The sequence below is a fragment of the Dendrobates tinctorius genome, unplaced genomic scaffold (genome assembly GCF_039654945.1).
Source record: "Dendrobates tinctorius isolate UK_male_01 unplaced genomic scaffold, ASM3965494v1 ptg000031l, whole genome shotgun sequence".
Taxonomy (NCBI): Eukaryota; Metazoa; Chordata; class Amphibia; order Anura; family Dendrobatidae; genus Dendrobates; species Dendrobates tinctorius.
In genome coordinates this window covers 4,511,386-4,524,952 of record NW_027361699.1, presented here as the reverse complement: position 1 = coordinate 4,524,952, position 13,567 = coordinate 4,511,386, and positions in this window count along the sequence as shown.

Genomic DNA, 13,567 nt, shown 5'->3' with positions numbered 1-13,567 from the left:
TCCACCCAGCACTCGCAGTGCATCTTTGACACCGGGAACATTGGCCCACATGTCAGATTATGCCTTGCAGATCCTAAAAAGGGACCCACGCATTGCCAAAATGATGAACGATGACTACTACTGGTTGGCCAGCATCCTGGATCCACGCTATAAAGGCAAATTACAAAACATCATGCCACAGGAGAACCTTGACCTAATATTGGCTACTAAACAAGCAACTCTGGTTAACCGGTTGGTTGAGGCATTCCCAGCACACAGCAGCGGTGATGGTTCTCACACGAGCCGTACGGGCCAGGGGCAGCTTGGCAGAGGTGTTCGTGGTGCACACAGCAGAAGTGGCGTTGGAGACAGGGGTTTCATGACAATGTTGTGGACTGATTTTTCACGGACCGCTCACACAACTGTTAATACAGCATCGATGGAAAGTGACAGGAGACAGCAGTTGTCAACTATGGTTAACAACGACTTTTCCTCCCATATCGATGTTCTCCCGCACAGGTCATTCCCCTTTGACTATTGGGCCACTAAACTGGACACCTGGCCTGGATTGGCACAATATGCCTTACAGGAGCTCGCTTGCCCAGCTGCAAGTGTGCTATCGGAAAGAGTCTTCAGTGCAGCTGGATCAATCCTGACAGAAAAAAGGACACGTCTGTCAACCCAAAATGTGGATGATCTAACCTTGATTAAAATGAACCATGCATGGGTTTCCAAGGATTTTGTCCCACCTTCCCTTGATGACACATAGTTTGCCAGAAAAAAGGCTTGCTTTGGTCCTCCTCCTATTCGGCGAACTTGACCTATTTCGCCTTTTGCAGCAGCTGAATGACCCACATCTACATATGACACTTTGTAAACCTCCCTAAGTGGGTGCCCCCCCCATTGCCGGGGTCACCACCTAGCGCACAAAACCGTGCGAGTGCCGTTGCCCTGGATAGGTGGGTAGACCGACTCTTGGGCGCGGGCACTGGCATAGGGTCCCTCATAGTGCAATCAAGTGTCTCTGACAGTGGTGGTGCACACCCGCCGTCAGACACACCGCCGTACTATGAGGGGCCCAGTGCCAGTACCGACGCCCATGAGTGTGCCCCCCTTGCTTGGGCAGGGCCCCAGCATTTGCAATGTTTACCTCTCCCTGCTCCTCCGCTGTGAAGTCTGGGCTGTCAAATCCTTCACTGGGACTGCCACTACAAATTGATTGAACTGAAAGATGATGGTTAAGATGTAGCTATGCCCTGTCCTGCTGGCCGGGCTCTAGCTCCAGATGATCAGTGGCTTCCATTTCTTATGGACGTCGACTCACAATTACATGCAGTGGTGGTTTATCATCAGCTTTCACAGTTTTCCTACTCACAAATGTGTGACATTCCGGCGCACATTTCAAAATGTGCCCTCTCATGCCAATCAAATACAATCGCCTACGGCCTGTGGCTTCTGTCTTTTGCACTCCAAAGTTACGTGACAGATCATGATAGCCAGCGAGCACCATGTTTACATCGCTCCCTGTGATAAAAATTGGATTCAGATGAGTAACAGTGATGGAATCAACGGAAGTGCGATACAGCAAGACTTTATTCACAAAAAAATGTTTTCACTGTCTCAACACACAAATTAATTGAGGGTCAGCATCGCCTATGAGAATTGTGACCAAAGTTTTTCCTGTGAATAATAATTCCTAGATTTCTGCAATCAATAGCCTTTATGTCACTAATTGAATGCATCTCATTTCCTATTGCGGAGAGGCTGGACTGTATTACTGAGACAGAAATATATATGAAGATTTAAAAATAACACCAAAAGTATATAGTTGTGTACTCCTTAAATGCATTTCCTTTTTTCCACTTTTTAGATTGCTGTGTAATCCATACTGAGAACACGGAAATTTTACATGTTTAAACTATGCTATATATACCTGCTATCCAGTGATAAAGTACCCTTTCTCAACTTTGTACAATCTGGTCAAATCCATAGTGGGCCTGAGAACATCTGAGTCTGCCTCCTGATCTATAGACATATATATTTAATGTGTAAACTAGGCTACATATATACGTGTTATCCGGTGAAACTGTCCCCTTTATCAACTTTCTACAATGTTGTTGAATCCATACTGGGCCTGAGAACGGCTGCCGAGCTGTTAAGCAAGCTACAGCACTTGTGGTTTGGACACGTAATTTTTTCAGGAATGACGGTTAGGCCTAACTCCGGAATTGCGGTTGACCTGAACTTACTGGGAAATCATCGCTCGCGGGGAATAATCTGAATCCCAGATCCCCATCACTAACGGTGTTCAGCGGGTTATCTGCACCTGTAAGCGACAAAAGCTGGTCCTTTCAGTGTAGCGTGCATGCAGCCCCGGACATGTACTGGAATGCTAGACCTGTTATTGCTCGATCTGATGTGCCACAGCCTCGCGTATCCCTCTAGTAAGCTTGACGCATACCGCGGGGCCATGCCGGAGTCTCGGTCGTTAACGGAATAAAGTTGAGAAATCGCTAGCACAACTACAAGCGGACATACCACACCACACACAGAATCGACAAAGCTTGCAATCTGTCCATCTTTTCTGTAGCTTGTATGGTAGTGGTTTCCCGGGTGCAGTCCAATTAAGCCACAGGCTCCACTCCTGGTGGTGCCCTTTTGGACATTCCTTTAAGGTTCAGCTTTGCAATCATACTGCCCCCGGAAACCAAAAACTTTGCCTTCAGGGACACTGTTTGGAGGTTCGTGGGAATAACGCCGCCCGATCAGCAGTCGGCATATGGGTCACCCTCCCAGGGCTGTGGGGTACTCGGTACCGGGCCGGTGTCAGTGGGATGTGTCACAGCAGCGGTGACCTGGCCACGTAAATGGCGTGGTATAATGGTTAAGAGTTTATATAGATAGTTTGACGCCACCTGTGGTGTTCGGCAACATATATGTTAGGCCGACGCTGCATGCAGATCCTCTGGGACTGATGATGTTGTGCAGCAAAGATGGTGAAGCTCCCCACAGGTGGAGCTGGAGTCCCAGGGAAGTGTAGATGTAGTGATGGGGGAAAGGCACAGGCGGTGTAGGTGCTGGTACCCAGATGTAGCGGTGCTGGAATAACTGTAGGACACCAGAGCGTGCAGTTCCTCACAGTCTGCAGGTTACACAGATGCCTGCCTCCGTGCTGTGTCCTCCGGGTCAGGACCTCTGCCAACCTCCGGGACCAGAATGGAAAGCTCCCTTCCAACACTCCGCCAACATGTACCTTCCTGAACGTCTCCTTTCTAGCGCTTGTGGGGGAAGCACTCACAGGACCGTGGTTCACTGAAACGCCTCCTGTCTAACAGATGTTCCTCAGACTTTACTTGTATGGCAGACAGCTGTAGCCTTTTCCTTCTGCCTCGCACACGTCGATGCTGGGGCCTCCGAGCCTTAGTTGGGTACAGAGCATTTATAGCTGCTACTTCCCCCGGTTTCTGCTGCAGGAACGTCAGTGTCCCTACAAACTCGGAGAACGGAATCCAGATAGGAGTGAGCCTTAACTCTGCTCATCCTCCAGCTCCCCTTCTCACGTCCACACACTTCCCCTTCCCTGCACAGAGTGCCCTAACTTACCTCCTCCTGACCACAGAGAGCAGCTCCTCAGCAGTCAGGTTCAGAGGTCTCCCTGCTGGCCTGGAGTGGGAAATGTGTTGTGTGTTGGTTTCACTGCTAGAGAGATCCTTCGTTGCTCCCAAGCTTGACAACACACTCCCTAGGAGGAAGGCAATGCCACAGTGGCGACCGTACTCTTGGGGATGCCACAAGTGCACTGAGGCCCAGCCACTGCTGGATGATGCTGCTGGTACATTGACCCAGACCACTACATTCCCCTCGCACTCTACACAGCCAGAATCTGACCCAGAGGAAACTCAGGTTCCCCTTCCCGCATACTATACCACCTTACACGGTGACAAAGAGGAAGGTGCAGATGAAAGTGCAGGTTCCTTGAGCAGGTGGGGGGGCATACTCATGGGCCATGGCACTGGCACAGGGCACCGCATAGTACGCAAAAGTGTCTCTGCCGGTGGGAGGGCCTAAACAGCCAAGTGCAGTGAGATGGAAGATGGGGACGACAAGGAGTTCAGAGTAGTGCAGGGATTCCCTAGCAAGGAGACTTATGTAATTGTTTTCAATGTTGGGACAGCAATTTTTGGGGAGCACTATACTCTGGTGAATGATATATGGGGCCCACCATACACTGGAGCATTCCAAAGGTGGACATCTGACACTGGAGCAGCATTTACAGGGCCCATTATACACTAGAGCAGTAGAAATGGGGCCCATTATATATGGAGCATTATTTGGGCCCATAAGACAGTGGAGCTTCATCCATTGCGACCAACATATACTGTAGCATTATGTGGAGCTCATCATATACGATTTGAAACATTATATGGGAATAATGATTCCGTATGGAGAAATATATGGGTCTCATTACTCTGTATAGCACACTAAGCGCTGGCCATAATACTGTATGGAGTTATATACTGTCCGTTTTTGGAGGTATTGGAGAATTTAAAATGGATATCAGTCATGAGATGTAAGAAGTGAAGTATTTTTCATTGTACTATACTGCTATTTCTCTGCCGTATCGGAGCATCATGAGTTGTGGTATGTGTTAAAGGGGCGCTCTTTGGCCCTGGGCCCACGAAAACCTGGAGCCAGCCCCCCCACAACTGTAGCCAAATAACCCCCATTTTTCAGTGCGTAACTAGTATTTTGAAGTTAATTAAGGTTGACAAGCTTCAGTTAAAAGAATTTATGCTTTTGGCATTCAAATGGGCACTGTTGGTGTGTTTCCTGTGCTCCTCTCACTGCCGACTTTAATTCTCCATTGACTTACATTGGGTTTCGTGTTTCGGGACGACCCCGACTTTTCCCTATAGTCGGCCGATTTTGCTCGACCCGACTTTTGGAAAAGTCGGGTTTCATGAAATGAAACTCGACCCTAAAAAAACAAAAGTCGCTCAACACTAGTCACTACAAATAACTGGTTATGCCGTTTGGCCTAAGCAATTCACCCGCTGATTTCCAAGAGTTCGTCAATGACATTTTCAGGGATCTGCTCTATACCTGTGTTGTTGTCTACCTGGATGACATTCTGACTTTTTCCATTAGCTTGGCCGCTCCCGAGGCAAGTACGTCTAGTCTTACAGAGGCTCAGAGAGAACAAACTGTATGCCAAGTTTGAGAAATGCCTCTTTGAACAATCCTCTTTGCCTTTCCTCGGTTACATTGTTTCCTCCACAGGATTGAATATGGATCCAGAGAAGTTATCGACTGTACTCAGGTGGCCTCATCCATCTGGACTGAAGGTCATGCAGCAATTCCTGGGCTTCACCAACTACTACAGACAATTCATTCCTAACTTTTCCACCCGAGTGGCGCCCATCTCAGCTCTGACCCGGAAAGGTACAAATCCCAAGGATTGGCCTCCTGATGCAGAGGAGGCTTTTGTTTCTCTCAAAAAGGCCTTTGCTGTTGCACCTGTCCTCCATCGTCCTAACTCTAATGAACAATTTTTTCTTGAGGTCAATGCTTCCTCCGTAGGTTCGGGAGCAGTACTTACCTAGAAATCGTCCACTGGTCGAATGAACTCATATGGTTTTTTTCCAAGGTTTTTTCTTCCGCAGAGAGGAATTATTCTGTTGGAGATCGTGAATTCTTGTCTATCATATTTGCTCTGCAGAAGTGGAGGCATCTTCTTGAAGGAGCACTTCATCAGGTAGTCATATACACCGATCACAAAAACCTTGCTTACCTCCAGCGCAGATGCTAAATCCCCGTCAAGGCCGCTGGGCTTTGTTTTTTGCTCGATATAATTTTGTTCTTCATTTTCGTCAAGCTGATAAAAGTGTCAAGGCAGATGCACTGTCCAGAGGCTTTTTGCCTCCTGATCAAGAAGAAGAACCTCAGCACATCATTGAACCCTCAAGGTTAGTCGCTGTCGCTTCTGCAGATCTTACCCGACTTCCTCTGGGAAAACTTTTGTGTCTGCTCCTGAATGTACTCGTGTTCTTCAGTGGGGTCACTCTTCCAAGTTGGCTGGTCACACCGGTCAGAGGAAGACTCTACAACTCATCACCCGATACTATTGGTGGCCTGCTATGGCTAAGGATATCCAGGAGTATGTCACAGCCTCCCCTTCCTGTGCCTGTAACAAGACTGTCAAATGTCTACCTGCAGGTAGGATTCAGCCTCTACCAATTCCGTTGGCTCCCTGGCAGCATATCGCAATGGACTTCATCACAGAGTTTCCAATCTCGTCTGGCTGTTCTGTGGTGTGGGTAGTGGTGGACCGCTTTTCTAAGATGGCTTACTTCATTCCGCCAGCCGGTGACCAACTGCACCTGAACTGGCGGATCTGTTCATCCGACACATCTTCCATTTCCATGGTTTCCCTCTCCACATCGTGTCCAACAGAGGAGTCCAGTTCACCTCAAAATTCTGGAGAGCAGTTTGTAAACTGGTAAGAATTGAACAAGATTTTTCCTCAGCATACCATCCCCAATCCAATGGACAAGTGGAGAGGACTAATCAAATCCTGGCTGGATTCCTGTGTCACTTTGTCAATGTGCATCATGACGACTGGGTAGACTTACTGTCCTGGGCTGACTTTTCCTACAACAACCAAATAAGTGAATCTTCTGGAAAGTCTCCCTTTCAGATTGTTTTTGGACTGCAACCCGGAATACCTCTTCCCATTTCCGGATCATCTGGCGTACCGGCTGCCAATACTTTCTCTGAAGATTTTTCTAAGGTTTGGGGGGACACCAAAACTGCTCTGGAGAAAGCCTCCCAGCGTATAAAAAGGCATGCGGACAAGAGACGTTTACATGAGCCTATCTTTCGCCCCGGAGACAAGGTATGGCTCTCCTCCAAGTATATCCATCTGAAGTTGCCATCCTACAAATCGGGTCCCCGATTCATTGGACCATTTGAAGTCTTGAGACAAATCAATCCAGTCTCTTATAAGCTGAAGTTGCCTGCTTCTTTACGTGTGCCTAACTCCTTTCATGTTTCTCTCCTCAAACCAGTAGTTTTGAGGTAAAACATATCCTGGCTGTTAAGAAAGTATGGGGTAAGACCTATTATGTGGTGGACTTGAAGGGCTTTGGTCCTGAGGAGAGATCTTGGGAGCCTAGAGAGAACATCCAGGCTCCTCTTCTTCTTAAAAGATTTCATGCAGGCTTGAACAAGAGGGAGTGTAAAGAGGGGGATACTGTTACACCTGGTCCCTGTCCTGGCTCTATGCCCCGGTCTGCCGCTGCCTCCCGTTTAGGGCACTCACCTCGTGCCTTGCACGCTGTCACTGTGTGGCGGCCGGCTCCCTGTTTGTCCCGTGCTGCTTCTCAGTGTTCGGTTCTCTCCCCTTCCCCCACCTCCTGGCGTCCCGTCAGCAGGTCTTCAGCTAAAGCTATTAGGGCACGCACGCGCGCTCCCCTGGCTTCTTAAAGGAACAGCTGCCACATGTCCGGGGTCTAACTGGAGGTAGCACCTGTGTCCGCCGCGTATTCCATTCTGGTCCTGTTTGAGGGACTTTACTGCCGGTACCCGGGGCTCACTAATTACGCCCCCTTCGGAGCCCACCGGACCGTGGTCCCGAGGTTCCACTATAAAAATAAAAAACAAATGTGAACTTCACCATCTCTGCCTCTGCCTCCATTTGTTACAGATATATCTCTGCAGACGCTGATCGTCCATCATTGCTAGCCAGACCCTGGTGCTATGATAAAGATAGGGTTTGTGGATCACACCAAATATAAATTATGAAAAGATGCGATCACAACCCGGGGTCCACCGTGCAGAGATGTATACTGCTGCTATACAACAATGGACAGTGAGAAGTATAATTCCTGTTTGACATCGGTGGGTAACCACTGACCCGGTGTGATAGGAAATGGACTCTGTTACTGCACAGAGTCCACAGAAACCAATGCCAAAGCCTGTTAAACCTCACAGGCTACGGCTAGAGGAGTGCTAGCGTGAGGTCACAGGACACTGCTTCTGAGACATAAGAAGCGTACCCCTCTAGACCCACTAGCGCCTGGAACCACTACTGCGGAGCCAGGGAAAGTTCCCCCTGGAACGCTGTGCCCTGTTAAACATCACAGGGTGCAGCAAACATTAGCCTACCGCTTTGAGCGTGTACCGCGTCTGCACTTGCGGTCACCACTAACCAGCCTGAGCCTAGTGCTGGAAAGCACACTATCTGTGCACGGCGCCGAACAGACCGATGCTGCAACATATGCGGTACTGTGATGCCTGTGCTGATGGATGAGTAAGCTGAACGCACTGCGGCGCTCGGCAGTACCAGTAATAAGTGCTGACTCTAACCTCTAAACCCTACTAACACGCGTATCAAATGCAAGGGGTTTCATAATGAGTCATTCACCTGTCTCATACATCCATCATCGTACACACCATTAAAAACATAAGAACTAATATCTATCATAGCGCATGGCGGGGCGACCATATGAGGCTTTTATGGCCACAATATTCCTGGACCTTCCTGATGATCCAACCAGAGCAGAAGCAGGACCTGAGCATGTGACCTCTGATCTCCAATAAGAGATCATCCCACGGACCGAAAGGAGGACTTCGTCCCTGGATTTGGTCTCTGCTGACCAGCATGCATTGCTATAGCTGGACCAGAGGTGGCAGCAGCAACCAAACCCACAATGCTATTCTGAGCAGAGCGCTGTGATCGACGAGTCTGCTGAGCAGCCTCCTCTGTGGCCGGAGAGGAATGGGAGACTGCCGAAGTCAAGACTCGGGATTCTTGCTGTGCAGCGACAGAAACCCGATGCCTAACAGCTAACACATCATGCATGCTTCTCCATTGGGAATAGTGTTAGGTTACCAATCTTACATGGTTGTTTTTTTACCTTGTTTTAGCGGAGGAATACAAAAGCTATTGCCTGTCGATGTTCTTATTGGGATGAAGCCATGTACCATAAAATCTTGAGTGACAACCTCCTTCCCTCCATCAGGACATTAAAAATGGGTCGTGGCTGTCTTCCAGCAAGAAAATGACCCAAAACATAACACTAAGGCAACAAAGGAGTGGCTCAAAAAGAGAAGCACTTTAAATTCATGGTGTGGCCTAGCCAGTCCCCAGATCTTGATCCCATAGAAAACTTATTGAGGGAGTTGAAGCTCCGAGTTGCCAAGCGACAGCGTCAAAATCTTAATGATTTAGAGATGATCTGCAAAGAGGAGTGGACCAAAATTCCTCCTGACATTTGCGCAGACCTCATAGTAACATAGTAACATAGTTAGTAAGGCCGAAAAAAGACATTAGTCCATCCAGTTCAGCCTGTAAAATTCTGTCAGAATAAATCCCCAGATCTACGTCCTTCTAAAAAACCTAACAATAACTGTAAGATACAATATTGTTACGCTCCAGGAAGACATCCAGGCCTCTCTTGAACCCTTCGACTGAGTTCGCCATCACCACCTCCTCAGGCAGGGAATTCCAGATTCTCACTGCCATAACAGTAAAGAATCCTCTTCTATGTTGGTGGAAAAACCTTATCTCCTCCAGACGCAGAGAATGCCCCCTTGTGACCGTCACCTTCCCTGGTATAAACAGATCCTCGGAGAGATATTTGTATTGTCCCCTTATATACTTATACATGGTTAATAGATCACCCCTCAGTCGTCTTTTTTCTAGACTAAATAATCCTAATTTTGCTAATCTCTCTGGGTATTGTAGTTCCCCCATCCCCTTTATTAATTTTGTTGCCCTCCTTTGTACCCGCTCTAGTTCTATTATATCCTTCCTGAGCACCGGTGCCCAAAACTGTACACAGTACTCCATGTGCGGTCTAACTAGAGATTTGTACAGAGGCAGTATAATGCTCTCATTATGTGTATTCAGACCTCTTTTAATGCACCCCATGTTCCTGTTTGCCTTGGCAGCCACTGCCTGGCACTGGCTGCTCCAGGTAAGTTTATCATTAACTTGGATCTCCATGTCCTTCTCCATGTCAGATTTACCCAGTGGTTTAGCGTTCAGTGCATAATGGTGATATTGATTCCTTCTTCCCATGTGTATAACCTTACATTTATCATTGTTAAACTGCATCTGCCACCTTTCGGCCCAAGTTCCCAACTTATCCAGATCCATCTGTAGCAGAATACTATCTTCTCTTGTAATGACTGCTTTACATAGTTTTGTATCATCTGCGAATATTGATATTTTACTGTGCAAACCTTCTACCAGATCGTTAATAAATATGTTGAAGAGAATAGGTCCCAACACCGACCCCTGTGGTACCCCACTGGTCACAGCGACCCAGTTAGAGAATATACCATTTATAACCACCCTCTGCTTTCTATCACTAAGCCAGTTACTTACCCATTTACACACATTTTCCCCCAGACCCAGCATTCTCATTTTGTGTACCAACCTCTTGTGTGGCACGGTATCAAACGCTTTGGAAAAATCAAGATATACCACATCTAATGACTCACCTTGGTCCAGTCTATAGCTTACCTCTTAATGAAAACTGATTAGATTGGTTTGACAGGAGCGATTCCTCATAAACCCATGCTGATATGGCGTTAAACAGTTATTCTCATTGAGATAATCCAGAATAACATCCCTCAGAAACCCTTCAAATATTTTACCAACAATAGAGGTTAGACTTACTGGCCTATAATTTCCAGGGTCACTTTTAGAGCCCTTTTTGAATATTGGTACCACATTTGCTATGCGCCAGTCCTGTGGAACAGACCCCGTCGCTATAGAGTCTCTAAATATAAGAAATAATGGTTTGTCTTTTACATTACTTAGTTCTCTTAGTACTCGTGGGTGTATGCCATCTGGACCCGGAGATTGATCTATTTTAATCTTATTTAGCTGGTTTTGCACCTCTTCTTGGGTTAGATTGGTGACTAGTGTTGAGCATTCCGATACCGCAAGTATCGTGTATCGGCCGATACTTGCTGTATCGGAATTCCGATACCGACTTCCGATATTTTTTCAATATCGGAATTCGGCATCGGAATCGGAAGTTCAAAGTTGATTGACAGACTGACGTCATCATGATGCGCGGTGTGTGCGCATCATGATGCGCCGTCATTTCGGGCCTTCCGGGGGTCTCTGCCGGCCTGCCGGGGGGCTGTGCCGGCCTGCCGAGGGGCTGTGTGGACTGCCCGGGGTCTGTACCGGCCTGCCGGGGGGCTGTGCCGGCCTGCCGGTGGTCTGTGCACCCTGTGGGGGTCTGTACCGGCCTGCCGGGGGGCTGTGCCGGCCTGCCGGTGGTCTGTGCACCCTGTGGGGGTCTGTACCGGCCTGCCGGGGGGCTGTGCCGGCCTGCCGGTGGTCTGTGCACCCTGTGGGGGTCTGTACCGGCCTGCCGGGGGGCTGTGCCGGCCTGCCGGGGGGCTGTGCTGATGTCCGGGGGTCTGTGCAAGCATCGTCCGATGGGACTACAAGTCCCATCTGGCGATGCCTGCTACCATGACAGTGATTGACACATTAGCCAATGATGGGACAGTAGTAGTCCCATCATCCGGCTAATGTGTTAAATGTTAAAAAAAAAATAAAAATACTACATACATACTACATGCATGCTACATACATACTACATGCTACATACATACTACATATATACTACATACATACTACATACATGCTACATACATACTACATGCATGCTACATACATACTACATGCTACATACATACTACATGCATGCTACATACATACTACATGCTACATACATACTACATATATACTACATACATACTACATATATACTACATACATACTACATACATGCTACATACATACTGCATGCTACATACATACTACATACATACTACATACATACTACATGCATGCTACATACATACTACATGCATGCTACATACATACTACATGCATGCTACATGCATGCTACATACATACTACATGCTACATACATACCACATACATACTACATACATACTACATACTACATATATACTACATACATGCTACATACTACATACATACTACATACATGCTACATACTACATACATACTACATACATACTACATGCATGCTACATACATACTACATGCATGCTACATACATACTACATGCCACATACATACCACATACATACTACATACATACTACATACTACATATATACTACATACATGCTACATACTACATACATACTACATACATGCTACATACTACATACATACTACATACATACTACATGCATGCTACATACATACTACATGCATGCTACATACATACTACATGCCACATACATACCACATACATACTACATACATACTACATACATACTACATGCTACATACATACTACATATATACTACATGCATGCTACATACATACTACATGCTACATACATACCACATACATACTACATACATGCTACATATATACTACATGCATGCTACATACATACTACATATATACTACATGCATGCTACATACATACTACATGCTACATGCATGCTACATACATACTACATACATACTACATGCTACATACATACCACATATATACTACATACATACAATACATTCATACAATACATACATAGACATACAGTACATATAACATAGAGTAACATACTTACCAATACTTTTCACATTGTTCCCCGAAGCCATTGTCTTTTCCGGAATAAATATTAACATAACAAACCACAAAAATACTCACCCACGATCCGAAGCAGTCCACGAGTGTGTCCCACGACGATCTTGGGTAGAGAACGGCAGCATCAGATGATGCTGCCGTTCTCTACGGGCTGCAGGAATCCAATGACGGAAGGTAGGTATCCTTCCGCACTGTATTCCTCCGCCACTTAAAAAAAAAAAAGTCCCTAGTCTCACTTTATGCCATTGCTGCGTGGGAAATTCCCACACAGCAATGGCATAAAGTGAGACTAGGGACTTTTTTTTTTTTTAAGTGGCGGAGGAATACAGTGCGGAAGGATACCTACCTTCCGTCATTGGATTCCTGCAGCCCGTAGAGAACGGCAGCAACAGCTGATGCTGCAGTTCTCTACCCAAGATCGTCGTGGGACACACTCGTGGACTGCTTCGGATCGTGGGTGAGTATTTTTGTGGTTTGTTATGTTAATATTTATTCCGGAAAAGACAATGGCTTCGGGGAACAATGTGACAAGTATTGGTAAGTATGTTACTCTATGTTATATGTACTGTATGTCTATGTATGTATTGTATGAATGTATTGTATGTATGTAGTATATATGTGGTATGTATGTAGCATGTAGTATGTATGTAGTATGTATGTAGCATGCATGTAGCATGTAGTATGTATGTAGCATGCATGTAGTATGTATGTAGTATGTATGTAGTATGTATGTAGTATGTATGTAGCATGCAGTATGTATGTAGCATGCATGTAGTATATATGTAGTATGTATGTGGTATGTATGTAGCATGTAGTATGTATGTAGCATGCATGTAGCATGCAGTATGTATGTAGCATGCATGTAGTATATATGTAGTATGTATGTGGTATGTATGTAGCATGTAGTATGTATGTAGCATGCATGTAGC